Source organism: Amblyomma maculatum, chromosome 1 (genome assembly GCF_055883805.1).
Source record: "Amblyomma maculatum isolate TAMU_Amacu chromosome 1, ASM5588380v1, whole genome shotgun sequence".
Taxonomy (NCBI): Eukaryota; Metazoa; Arthropoda; class Arachnida; order Ixodida; family Ixodidae; genus Amblyomma; species Amblyomma maculatum.
The window spans coordinates 108,881,352-108,893,832 of record NC_139344.1 but is presented as its reverse complement, the minus strand read 5'-3'; the positions used below and the strand labels follow the sequence as shown (position 1 = coordinate 108,893,832).

The following is a 12,481-nucleotide window of genomic DNA, read 5'->3' as shown; positions in this document are numbered from 1 at the left end:
ATCGCGGGGAGTTGGCGGAATGTGCCCTTTTAACAATGCCGGAAAAATGTGGGCAGCCCCGCAAGGGCTGCCTGCATCGGCCCCTAGTGGGGCCAATTGGGGCTTTGTCGACAGCCCCCTTCGGGCCTACGTCGGCCCCTCTTGCAGCACCCACATTGAGCCCACCTGGGCTATCCTGCATTGCCTACATCGGGCCCACCGGGGCCCACCCTTCATAGCCCACTTTGTGCTACCTGGGAACATCTACAAAGTGACAGCATGGTCAAGAATACCACAACACATTTTAGTTTTTGCATAAAATCAAGCTTTAATTGCACATAATCGAACGTTATATTATTCTAAGAATGCTCCTTGTGCAAGAAACAATACATCGAAAAAGCAGTGTAGTCAATGATTATTAGATGACATGGTCATCATTCAGATACAGGCAAAAATAACCGAAAGCAGTTTCATAGCATTTCAATCAGAACCAATATAGATTTGATAAAATAAATTATTTATTCTCTAACCAGGCTTTAAATTTCAAGGCGCGAAATATACAGAAGGAAGTTATAATCTAAAAACTTAAAGCACTCCAGCCAGCAGCAATAAACCACTCTACCGGAAAATTTAGAATCTTTGAAATATATTCCCTCCGTCCTATAATTCCAATGGAAGGCAATAAGAGGTAGCGCGAATCGTACCATTTTTTCTACAGTATTTGTTCTGTCCTCTGTAGCACAAGTTCGAGTGTTTGTCTATTCTTTCTTTCCTTTTCTTCCCATTTGTGTGGTCTTCTATTACCATCTTTGCCTTGAATCTTTCTGTTATAGTTCTCTTCTTGGAATGCGTAGCGTACACTAATTTTCGGCTATTCCGATTCTCCTCCCTTATTTTGTTTTCTTTTTCGCTCTTGTTCTTTTTTTTTTACTTTCGCCAGTTCTAGACTCCCTCCCCCTCCCTTTTTTTATTTTAGTGCTTGTATTCTTGGCCTAAGCTGATATTTCACCACTTTCGAAAGCTTTTCCCAAGAAATCTGCTCCAGCTGTAATTCATATCTGGTCTTCATCGAGTTACTAACCCATGATTAGAAAATTTTCGAGAAAATCAGAAACTACAGGGGAGAAATGCGAAAGCCTGGGCGCTGCTGCTGATGTCGTCACGACACTACACACGTCGACATTGCTTGCTTTTCATTTTTTATTTTTTATTCCAAACTTTTATTTTTTTCCAGATGTGTATTGCATTCTTTATTTCTTTTTCATCTGTAACGCTTTTATTTGTTTATTTCACTCAGCTCCCATCATCGTTCTTACGCTAGACAAGAAGAATTATGTAAATGTTCGCAGAACGTCGCTCGGCTCGGACTCTTGGCGTGCACACGATGCTTTTCAGTGTCAATTGATTAGAACATGCTTTGGTGACACGCTCTGACGACGGCCCTTATGAGCCAGGAAATGCTTTCGCCTTAAAATATGTGTCAATATCGAGTCTGCCTGTTTTGCTAGTTGATCATTTTTTCTTGCTTCTCCAACTTTTTTTTTCTTTTTCAGGTCACAGAACCACATGTTTCAAGTTACGAGAAATCAACCCCAAGGAAACATTCCTTCCTAAATTGCCTTACTCGCTTCCTCTCCCTCCCATTCTTTTCTTATTGGGAAACATAATCCTCGCCAGTGATGATCGCGCGGCCCGAAAGAAGAGAAGTCCTCTTGTGGAAACGTCGGCTTGCGAAATGAGGCTGCCCCTCAACATTTACAAGATGTTTCGCATTCAATACAGGGATAGCGGCAGAGCGAAGAAGTTCGAACGAGTTCAAGTTGAATCTCAGAGCGAAAGCGACGGCGCTAAAATCTGCTAAAAAAATCTAAACTTCAATATATTGTTAAATCGGCACGGGCTTCAAACATGTGCAAAGAGATGACGCAAAAATTGTTATAGAACTGTATTTTATAATTTTATGTAGAGAAGCTAGCCAAGAATTAGGGCCAGAATGAATGCTATTGCTGCCCGTTAAACAGCGCTGTTTCTGCCAAGGACCGCGCGGAACTTGTTTGAAGAGAGGTTACAAACAAACAAACAAAAAAAAAAAAAGCTTTTGTAAATTTCTACCCTTCTCAGAAAGGCAGACAGAGAGAAAGAGAGAAGGAATGACTTACCCGAATCCGACCCTGCGAGGTATTCGTATTTACAGCCTCGTAAACGACAGCGGCCATGGTTGACCGACTGTCCATTGGGTTGTGAAAGACGGAGAGGCGCGGTGGTTGCATAAAATACCTAAGCTGAGATGTCGTGACGAGACAGACAACAAGAAAGACTAAAAACAAGCGGCTCGCAAAAGAGATCGTTTCCGAGCTTTAGGCAGATTCTGCGGTGTGAACGTCCTCGTGAAGCGGGAAGTGACCAGCGGCGATCTCTCGACTCGTGTTACTCAAGCCTGGCAATGGGAAAATTTAAAGCCCGCAGTACTCGTGATAGCCAGCCACCAGAAAAGTAAAATTTTATGCCTCGAACACAGAGGGGATACGGAGTGCGCTCCGGCCACATTCTAGAGGAGTGCCGCTCTGGGGGAGCCTAGTACCATCGACGGAAAGAAATGCTTTCGTGCTGAGACATCAGAGAACCTGCTTGAAGATCAGTTGAATCGACATGGAAGTCTACGGGGCAATGGTAAGAAATAATGCAGTGTGTGTGCACGCCTCAGCGTTTCGTGATAGGAATAGTGCCAATAGCTTAAATTCGTACTTTGAACTTCACAAGTGACGCAGCTGAGATCAAAGAGATCAAGGCCATGATCTACTGGATATTGAAGGTTCTCGCTAGTGTATTCGTTACGAGTCTTAAGTGTCTTCTATTTCGGCCTGGAACTTTGTCAGAAGAAATGTAAATAATGCATTGCTGCCCTTGCTAAGGTTGCTCGCGCCTTTAGTGGGAAATTTTTATTCGGCTCGATTGCGATCAACAAAATATAAAATACCTTGGCATATAATAGCGAGAAATATATATGCTAACGTAGGTCCAACAGTCAATTTTGTTGTCCCAGCTTTGAGACCCATCGATTTTTTTTTCAGACATAGCAATATTGCTTTTCTAACCTACAAGATTCGAAGGCGCGACGGGGCTGATGCATCGGGTTCAGACAGAGGCCAACAAAAATGAATAGCGCTCATAATAAGCTTTTCGGCCACCTCTAGAGTCTCCACAGGGTCGATATGAGGGAGCACTGAACAACGGTAAAGGGGTACGAGTCAGTTCGAAGGCCGAGCCAACGTTTCGACAAGTGGATTTGTCTTCGTCTAGGATAGAAAAACTCAAACCGTAACCCCTTTCCGAACAAGGGCTCATGAATAGAAAGGACGCGAATGCATCAAGCTCTTTCACTGCCCATGAGATCAGTGGCCACGCATTGACGTTGGAGCCACCAGACTCCGTTAGTTGCGCAAAAGGGGTCGTAATCCTCGCTAACCCAGTGTGGCGTTATTGACGTGTTTACATTTTGCTCTGTGCTAGCATTGTCTTACTTTGAGCAGAACTATCTCTTCCTAGAGGATGCAGCCACCTAGATAATGTTGTCAACTGGCCGTGGAAACCGGCTAGCCGACGTGCACGAAGGCAGGAATGAAGGCTAATTGTTCGTTGGGCAACACTGCAACCAAGAAAGGCAAGAGAAGAAATCGATTACAGCGACAAGAACAGAAATTGTCGACAACTGCTTACACCGTATGCCACAGCTGCAGACCACGCTCTGCTCATGCAAAACACATAAGCATCAAGATAGTCCGCGTGCCTAAGATAAAGGATTGTCGATTATACTGGCAATTTTGCGGAGGATGAACACTATATATTGGGCCAACTATCGTGTCGTGCAGACAGGCGCCGTATAACCCGAAGCATGTGACGAAACAAATCCTGCGGTTGCACGGATAAAAAGCATGACTACAAAGTAAATGAAAGAGAAACTTGTTGCGCTTCGATTATTTGTTCCCCGCTCATTACCTGCGATACTTTAATGGCACGGCCTACGGTTATTTTTATTCATTCCCTTCTGCCTCGAATCACCAACTGCTGCCCCTCAGCCACTCACCCCCATTGCTTCTTACTCACTCACCTTAACTAAAGTTTTAAAAAATGTACTTTCACCTCAGTGCTAAAGTATTGTTCAGCTTCACGAATGAAACGACAGTTTTCTTTGAAAGGAATGCGTCAGCCCTTGGCAACGCATCCGAGTTTCTCACTGCTGCTCACTCCATTTGCGCGAAACACGAGAAGTGCATTATGTTTGAATTATGGTCAACGAGGTGTACACCCCTTCCCCTTAAAAACGAGAATGTGAGTCGCTATCAACAACAATTAGAGTAAAAAACAAAAATTTTGGCCCATAAATATTTTGGAGTGAATTACTGCCAGCGTCTGCGACTTCGTGACATTTTCTTGTCCGGTGCTGTACTTAAAGTCTCATGTCGATTTATCACATTGTGTGTTCACAACCACCAAGAAGTCGCTTGCTAGCAAGGATGCTGCCATTCCTGCTTAGACTAGAGCCTAACTTTAGTGAACCATACACTCCAGAAATACATTTAAAAGCCCTAGTACAACCTTCTGGAGCTGTTACTCAGAAAGGCTTGCGACTGCTGTACGAAACCGTAGCTTATCAAACTAACATGAATTAAATTTCTGCGGAGCATTGACAAATATTCTGGGTAAATGCCTTGCCTATCAGCTATTGCTTATCAACGTAAGTCCAAATAACATGAGGTCCAATGTTTATATGATTAAATAAGCTACATATTACGCCTTCACGATACAAAGTTGTGAAACGCATGAAGGGAGATTGAAGCGCGAGGGTAACGGCCTAACGTCGTCTCGCCCCTAAAAAATAAAAATGAAATGCCCAGTCAAACTCACAAATTAAACAAACATGCCCTGTCCCGGCTTATGCAATGATAAAATTTTAATTCGCAAAAAAGTCAGATATCTCACTGACACAAATATGGTTATATTTCCTTATCTTTGAAAATTCTGCATGAGATCAGCTACCCAAGCATAACATCATAAGTGAGTCTTCCGCTAATGTCAACTGATCTCGTAGGAAAGTGTGCCAAAGATGACATTAGTTGTTAGCCTCATGGCATCCCGTATACTTCTACATTGTCCACGTGCTCTTTTCGCGTGTTTTACCAGGAAGTGCACGAACGGGTAAATATTCATTTCCGCCCATACATTCCTTGACGCTGCTCATAGTCCGCGCACTTCCCTCAGACGAAACATTGCTGCGGAAAGAGAATATACTGGAAGCTTGCGCAGCGGTAGGTGAAGTAGTGGGATGTTTGCGTTTTGCAGCTGTTCTGCCACAAAAGCATCACAACGAAAGTCGCAACCTCGGGGCGAAGTGCTCCAATTTCACTTGACCATCGCAGCTAAAGAATCAATTTCAGTGGCACAGGAGTTGGAATGACTGTACGGAGAGCCTGAAGTCACATCAGAACCTAACACAATCAGGAACTCGAGGCAGCAGCCACCGAGAATCTGGTCCTCGTGCTTGAGAAGATGCGAGGAGGTAGTCGCATGCCCAAGTTTCGCCGAACGGAGCACTAGTCGTACGTCGGGGGCGGGGTGGAGTGCGCGGGAGGGGGTGCGGACGTATACCCGTATACTACTTTACGAACGACTTCTGAGAAGAGTGGCCAAGATGAATCCCAAGTCTCACTCCAGCCGAAAACAGGCGAGTGGAATTAACCGACCGGAAACGAAGGGCCATCAGCAGACAGCTGAGAAATGACCGCCACGCCCTGAAGAGCGGCGGCGTGCGCTGAGATCTGGCGTGAGGATCGCGGGCCAGCGCGCATCGCGAGGGCTGTTCAGTCAAAACTGTCACACGCTCCCGGCTCGGACAGCAGAGGATCGGAAGTGAAGGGTATAAGGCTATCTTCTGGCCCGCAAGGACCGCCGGCTGTGCTAAGTCATCCAGAGAGTGAGCCGCGTTGCAATAACGATGGTCAGAACGTGGGTTCCGCAGTGCAGCTTCTTGAACGAAAGCAAATTGAAAATGAAATGCGTCCGAGCATAGTGACACGGTAGAGAGGATAGCGGACTTCGAAAAATGTAGCGAAGAAAGTTTCAAGATTAAATACTTGGTCATTCTTGGGTCATATAGCGGAAATAAAGGCTTCCTTAACAAATGTTCAAAACTTTGCGAGCATTTATACGGCGTGCTTGTTCAAGTGCACGGAGCTCGGTGAACACCCGTAACATTCAATTAGGGGCTCGATAGTTTGCTGACAACTGCGAACCAGGCAAAATAAGCGCCTTAATCTCTATTTCTGTAACGCTGTCCGGTTTGCGCTTATGAATACGGAAGACCGACGTATATCACAGTTAGTTGCTTTGCATTTCTTTTGCACGGGCACAGCTGGAGCGTAGGGCTAGGCGTATCACACGTTTTTCATTTTGTCTCCTTCTCCATCGTTAGTGAAAGAGTGAAGTGCACTTCAGTGAACATGCTTTCGCGTCTCTTTGGCATTTGACGAGATGTAGCAGCGGGTAATGTACAGTCGTGCGCAAGGATGGTGTGACCACGGGAAATGAAAGAAACGTAGACGGCATTTTCTGAGGACATAGTAACTGTTTTCCAGGTACCCCCTTATATGTTTGCCTGCTATCCCGTGCACACTTGGTAGACACTCCTAATCATATAAAAATGCTGAAAGTGTAGACCTTTGCTGGGCCTCTCCACTTTAGAGCATAAGTGTACATAAGGGGCATAATGTGCAACAACAACAAAAAGAAAAAACCAGAAACAAAGGTTACTGAGCCTAGTAATGTGTTTTTTAGAAGTTTTTCAATTTTGTGTTATTCCGCATACCTAACACAAACCCTTTAAGTGCTAGAATACCTTCTCTTGCATCCCCAAATACTTAGTCCGACTCATTTTTCTCTGCATTCAATTTTTTCTGCCCTGGAACTCAAAATACCGAATTCCGTCATTTAAGCCGCCAATTTGCAGTGCGACCTGCTATTATCGTATTGAAATATGGAACAAGAGGTTACATGAAGGCACGCACACATTTAAATAGTTTTATTTATTTATTTATTTCAGTATCGTCAGAGCCCGAGGGCATTACAGAGGGGAGTGGGGTACAATAAAAGCAACAAAAAAAAAGAAAGGAAGGAAGATCAGCAGTCAGTATTAATACGAATGTGAACAGTAGTAAGGCTGGCACAAATAAGCAAGTTACAACAATATAAGAATAAGAATTATTAGCTACTGGCACAGACGTATGAGCAAAATATATAAGCACACAAATATACCACATAAACAAACATAGAAACAATTTTACGAGCAGGCAGGAAACAAAGCTGCTGAAAAATATCATCATACACCTAATCAGCCGCACAATTTTGGGGGAAAAAAAAGAGAAAAGAAGTTTATTAAAAACAGCAGATAAATTAAAAACAATAAACAAATGGCAGTGTGGAAGAAATCAATGTGCTATGTTAACATCACATTAGCTAAAACAGATTTAAACGCAGAATGGTCACTTATTTACACAACCGATGAGGGAAGGTGATTCCATTGAGCCGATGTGCTGGGGTTGAATGAGTTGTATAAGTGATTTGTTTGGCACGAAGGAATACTAACTTTATGACGGTGATTGATCCGAGCAGACATGTAGCAATGTGGCGTTATGAATTTTCTCTTAAGGATGGGGTTGTCATAGTAGATCTTATGAAATAGGCAAAGACGAAATATATTTCTCCGTTGAGACAATAGTGGCAGTGATAAGCTTGATTTCATAGCAGTGACACTAGAACTACGATGATAGTTAGAGATAATTAAACGGGCCGCAAGGTTCTGAATAGATTCGAGTTGATAGATTAGTGCCTCTTAATAGAGGTCCCAGACGGATGAAGCATATTCCAGTTTACTACGAACCAACGATTTATAAAGGAGAAATTTTACGGATCTGGAGGAAAGACTAAAGTTACGACGTATGTAGCCTAGCATGCGATTGGCGTTGTTGGGTACGTGATCTATATGAGCATTCCACTTAAGATTGTGGGAAATAAATACACCTAAATATTTATAACAAGGCACAGACTCAAGGCTACTATTATTAAGACGGTATGAGGGTAATAAAGTGTTACGACGAGAGACACGCATATACTTGCATTTGTTAATGTTTAGTTCCATGTTCCACCTGTTAGTCCATTCAAGGGCATGATTGATATCGGAATGAAGGAAAGCAACGTCAGAATCATTGTTAATTTCATGGTATATGACGCAGTCATCTGCAAAAAGATTTATTGTTGAGCATACGTTATCAGGTAAGTCATTGATATATATAAGAAAAAGAAGAGGCCCTAGCACAGAGCCTTGTGGCACGCCTGATCTAACTGGAGAAGGGAAGGATGATGTGTTATTAGAAGCGACAAACTGTGAACGATCTGTAAGAAAAGAATGCAGCCACCTGAGAACGTTAGGGTCAAGGTTAAGTTTACTTAGTTTCAGAAAAAGCAGGTGATGAGAGACCTTGTCAAAAGCCTTCAAAAAATCAAGAAATATGCAGTCGGTCGACAACGGAACCCCTGTCAAAGAATGAATTTAGATCATGTGTGAAGGTTAAAAGCTGCGTTTCACAGGAAAACAACTTCCGAAACCCATGTTGACTGTCAGTAAAAAAGCATTAGAATCAAGGAGTGATGCTTGGTGATAGTAATTAACATGCTCCATAATTTTACACAGAATGCTTGTTAGTGAGATTGGTCGACAATTACGTGGGGAATGTTTATCTCCGTACTTATGCAACGGAATCACCTTCCCGACCTTCCAGTCCCCCGGTATGCAGGCTGTTTGAAGCGAATGCTGAAATAGGTTAGACAGTATTGTTGGGCTTTGATTTTAATCAAGAACTTGGAATTGATACTACCAACTCCACATGATGAAGAAATGTTTTGTTTTTCGTTTATTTTTTCCTCGCCAGCAGAATCAAAGACAATAGAATTCATTGACAAAAAGTCAGCGCTGACATATGGAGGGCTTTCAGGACACACATATTTAGAAAAAGCTGAAACGAATACACTGCACTGTTAAGGACATTTGCACACTCATTTGGGTGGATTAGCTCGTCACTAGAGTCTTCAAAGCTGATGTAAAGCCTCGTTTTTGTTAACTAAGCTCCAAAATTGCCTAGGGTTATTTATTAAGAGGGAAGGTAATGGTGTCATTGAAAAATACATCCTTGGTGTGCTTGAGTGCAGTTTTATATTCAAGGGCCGCGGCCTGCTAAGCAGTCCAACGTTCTTGGAAACCGGTTAGTTTTGCAGAGCGGAAATTGCGTTTTTTTCTGATTGCAAAGCCATTTTAACGATTGAGTGAACCATGGTGATTGTCGATTAGAGGTGATGACTAAGCGTGGAACATACTTTTCAGTGAGCGCAGCAACTTTTTCTTTAAACAGGCTCCAGTTTGTATTCACGCAACGATCGTGAAAGCTTGGTAAATAATCATCTAGAAAAATAGAGTTCATGGTTAATGGCATTAAAGTTAGCCTTCTTGTAATTACGGATGTGCTTTCTGTGGTTCCGTTGATGTGGAACAGTCCAGGGCAACAAAATATGAAGCAGAAGGTGATTACTTAACCTTGGCAAGTATGATATGGGCTGGAAAATAACAGGCGTTGTGGTGAGTACCAAGTCGAGGATATTAGAAGTAGTAGGCGAAATTCGAGTTGCCTGTATTACAAGCTGGGACAATTTGAAATCACTGCAGAGATTCAGAAATATGTCACATTCGCTCTAAAAGAGATCACAATAAGAAGAACGCACATTAGACCACACTATGTTGGGGAAACTAAAATCGCCCATTCAAATAAATGGACTGTTCGGATAACGGACTGTAATCATATGGATGACGTCATGAAGTTCGTTAACAAAGGTGGAGGAAGCAGACGGCGAACGATAGCAAACGACCAATATCAATTTCTTAGAGCACGTGCGAATTTTGAACAGAACAAGTTCTAACGCGTTTACAAAGTGGATCAGAAAATACATAATAGTATCTGTAACAGCTACAAGCACTCCTCCGCCACATCTAGACTCCCTGTCGCACCGATAAATGTCGTAGCGCTTCTTACTGGTAACTCTCAGCTATCTATCTTTGCCGATAGCCAAGTTTCAGTGAGGCCTATTATGTCAAGTACCTTTAGTTTTACTGAGGCAACCCCATTCTGGCGCGTTAACAAATTCGGAGTCGATTACCTCTTCGCTTCAATATTTTATTTCAACTAACTAATCTAGAAAGTTTAGCATTGTTGCCAAGCTGGTATCTAATAACAATTTGTAGCAAATCGGATCCTCAGGTTACTTTTTCTGCCCTTTTTTTTTATTGCGTGTTTACCATTTAGGAGCTACCACTAATTAGATATTCAATTAATAGTTTTTGTTTCATTTTCTATTGACTCGGGTGCGGTAATACCACTACTACCACTGTTATAAACCTATCAGCTCCTCAATAAGAGGGAGAAACAAGGATCACTGCAGCACATCGGACTCGTTTATCAGCATCTACCTTTTAAAGGAGGGCCACGTGAAACGATTCGAGAGGTAGGAGAAATGCATAGACCTAACGCGTTCTTTTCCCGGTATAATATCCCATGCATGCCATCACTCTCGAATGAAATTTTCTCTTTGCACAAGTGCGTCAGAAAGGAGTTCGGACACAGCTCAAACCCCCTCATCGCGGAGAGTACAGGTGTGAAAAATGCACGGATTGATTCGGAAGCGTTCTTCCTTTTTTTCTTGCCCTACTCCCACTAAGCGGGTCACTCCACCCACGAGGGCAATACACTCTGCATCTTTCGCTCTGGTATGAATACCTCGGATCCCCGTCGGCATTCCCGAACAAACGCGGCCGAGCGAAAGCTGAGGCCACCGGCGATTCCTTTCCGCCTCCGCAGCGGCACAAGCGCATCTTCTCATCAGAGCAAGAGGCTCGAACGAGACAACGTGCGCGGCAAGGAGATGCCCACAGCACGGTATCTATAGTGCAGCGAAAGTGATGGATGTATTCTGCGGGTCTTGGCTCTGCCACACCTACGCACAAGACAAGCTCACGCTCCGAAGACCGACTATCTAGCGAGCGGATACGATGCGGGACGCGGGGATTGTTTTTCTACGGTCAATTGTGCCGGAACTAATTTCACACCGCCTTCCCTCCCCCCCCCCCCCCCCCCCCCTTCAAAAAGGAACAGGTAACCTCACGGTCGTAGCCGCTGCGTTATGGGGCCGCTGGTATGGAACCACTGGTATGGTACCGCTGCAGGTGGACTTCAGTGAAGGTCATGAGTATATTGCATATCAGTATATTGGTGCGAATATGCTATTTAGTAGCGTATCAAACCACGGAGCTTTTATCATGTGCCACTGCTAGCGGTGTCCTCACATCGCCTCTTCGACCCGAACACAAATAAAGAAATCTCTACAGTATACTTCATTTATTCCCTTGATAGAACAATCTCTGGAAATATACATATATTCGGTGTATGGCGCTTGTCAAGAAGGGCACAACGATAGTGGCATTTTCTGCTTTGCTCCTGTTGTTAATTCGTTTTCTACTGTTTCTAGGGATAAATTTTTACGCGTTCTGATACATTGGTAACTAAAATATTCTCTCGTACACATCGATAATTTAAATCCCAATGCTTCTGTAATATACATGCGATCTAAGTTTCAAAGGATAAAAAAAAAATACTTTTTCAATTGAACCTCAAATCATTTGATGCTAGCTCGTTCAGGGGCAAATGATGTATGTGCGTGCGCCGAGTGCTTGTAAATAAAAAATGTCCATAATGGTGGGACATGTAGGCTGAAGAAGTCCATAAGTCTGCCCTGTCAACGCCACTCCAACGAAGCGACATTCCAGCGGTTCAGCTGTTCCTTCCACTCCCCTATATGAGAGTTAATAGCAACTATTAACGAATACTCTGTGAGAAAGTCTTCGCTACCCTTCCTACTATCTTCTTTCCTCTTCACCTGCACTACTACTTTAATTCAGTAACAGATGTGGAGCCGAGGTTTATCGAATTACATGAAGTGAAAATGCGCTAGGAGTAAATAAATCAGGAAGAGGCTATTTTTGTTAGCTTTGAGGCTGAAAAAAAAAATGAATACCAAGGTCTTCGGATCGAACCTCGGTAGCGTGTTGAACAGCATATGCAATATCCAATATGCAAAATCGGAGCCAAACGGGCGCCCTTCTTAAGCTCTGTGGCATAAGACACAGCGCGGAGCCAACGTTATATTGGATAGAGCAGCTGTAAATGTTCTGCGCTGACTTCTTGCACAGTCGAAATGGGGTGGTTCGGCGCAGAGCTATGGATTGCCTTTGCCAATAGTGATGTTCTGCTTACCGTGTATCCAACGTTCACGCTTACGAACCATGTGCAAGGGATGAAAAGATAAGCAGCGAATACTGTTCTTATTTAGCACGCCCTAATTCCTTAAT

The 12,481-nt window shown here is 43.4% G+C and overlaps 1 long non-coding RNA gene across 1 annotated transcript in view; it reads left to right on the top strand.

The window, feature by feature from the left end:
* LOC146203475 (uncharacterized) overlaps positions 1 to 12,481 on the top strand; it is a 68,572-nt gene that overhangs the window by 54,993 nt on the left and 1,098 nt on the right. The window contains exon 3 of the long non-coding RNA XR_014702390.1: positions 1,533 to 2,649. This is a non-coding gene — a long non-coding RNA (uncharacterized LOC146203475). The remainder of the gene's footprint in view (positions 1 to 1,532; positions 2,650 to 12,481) is intronic.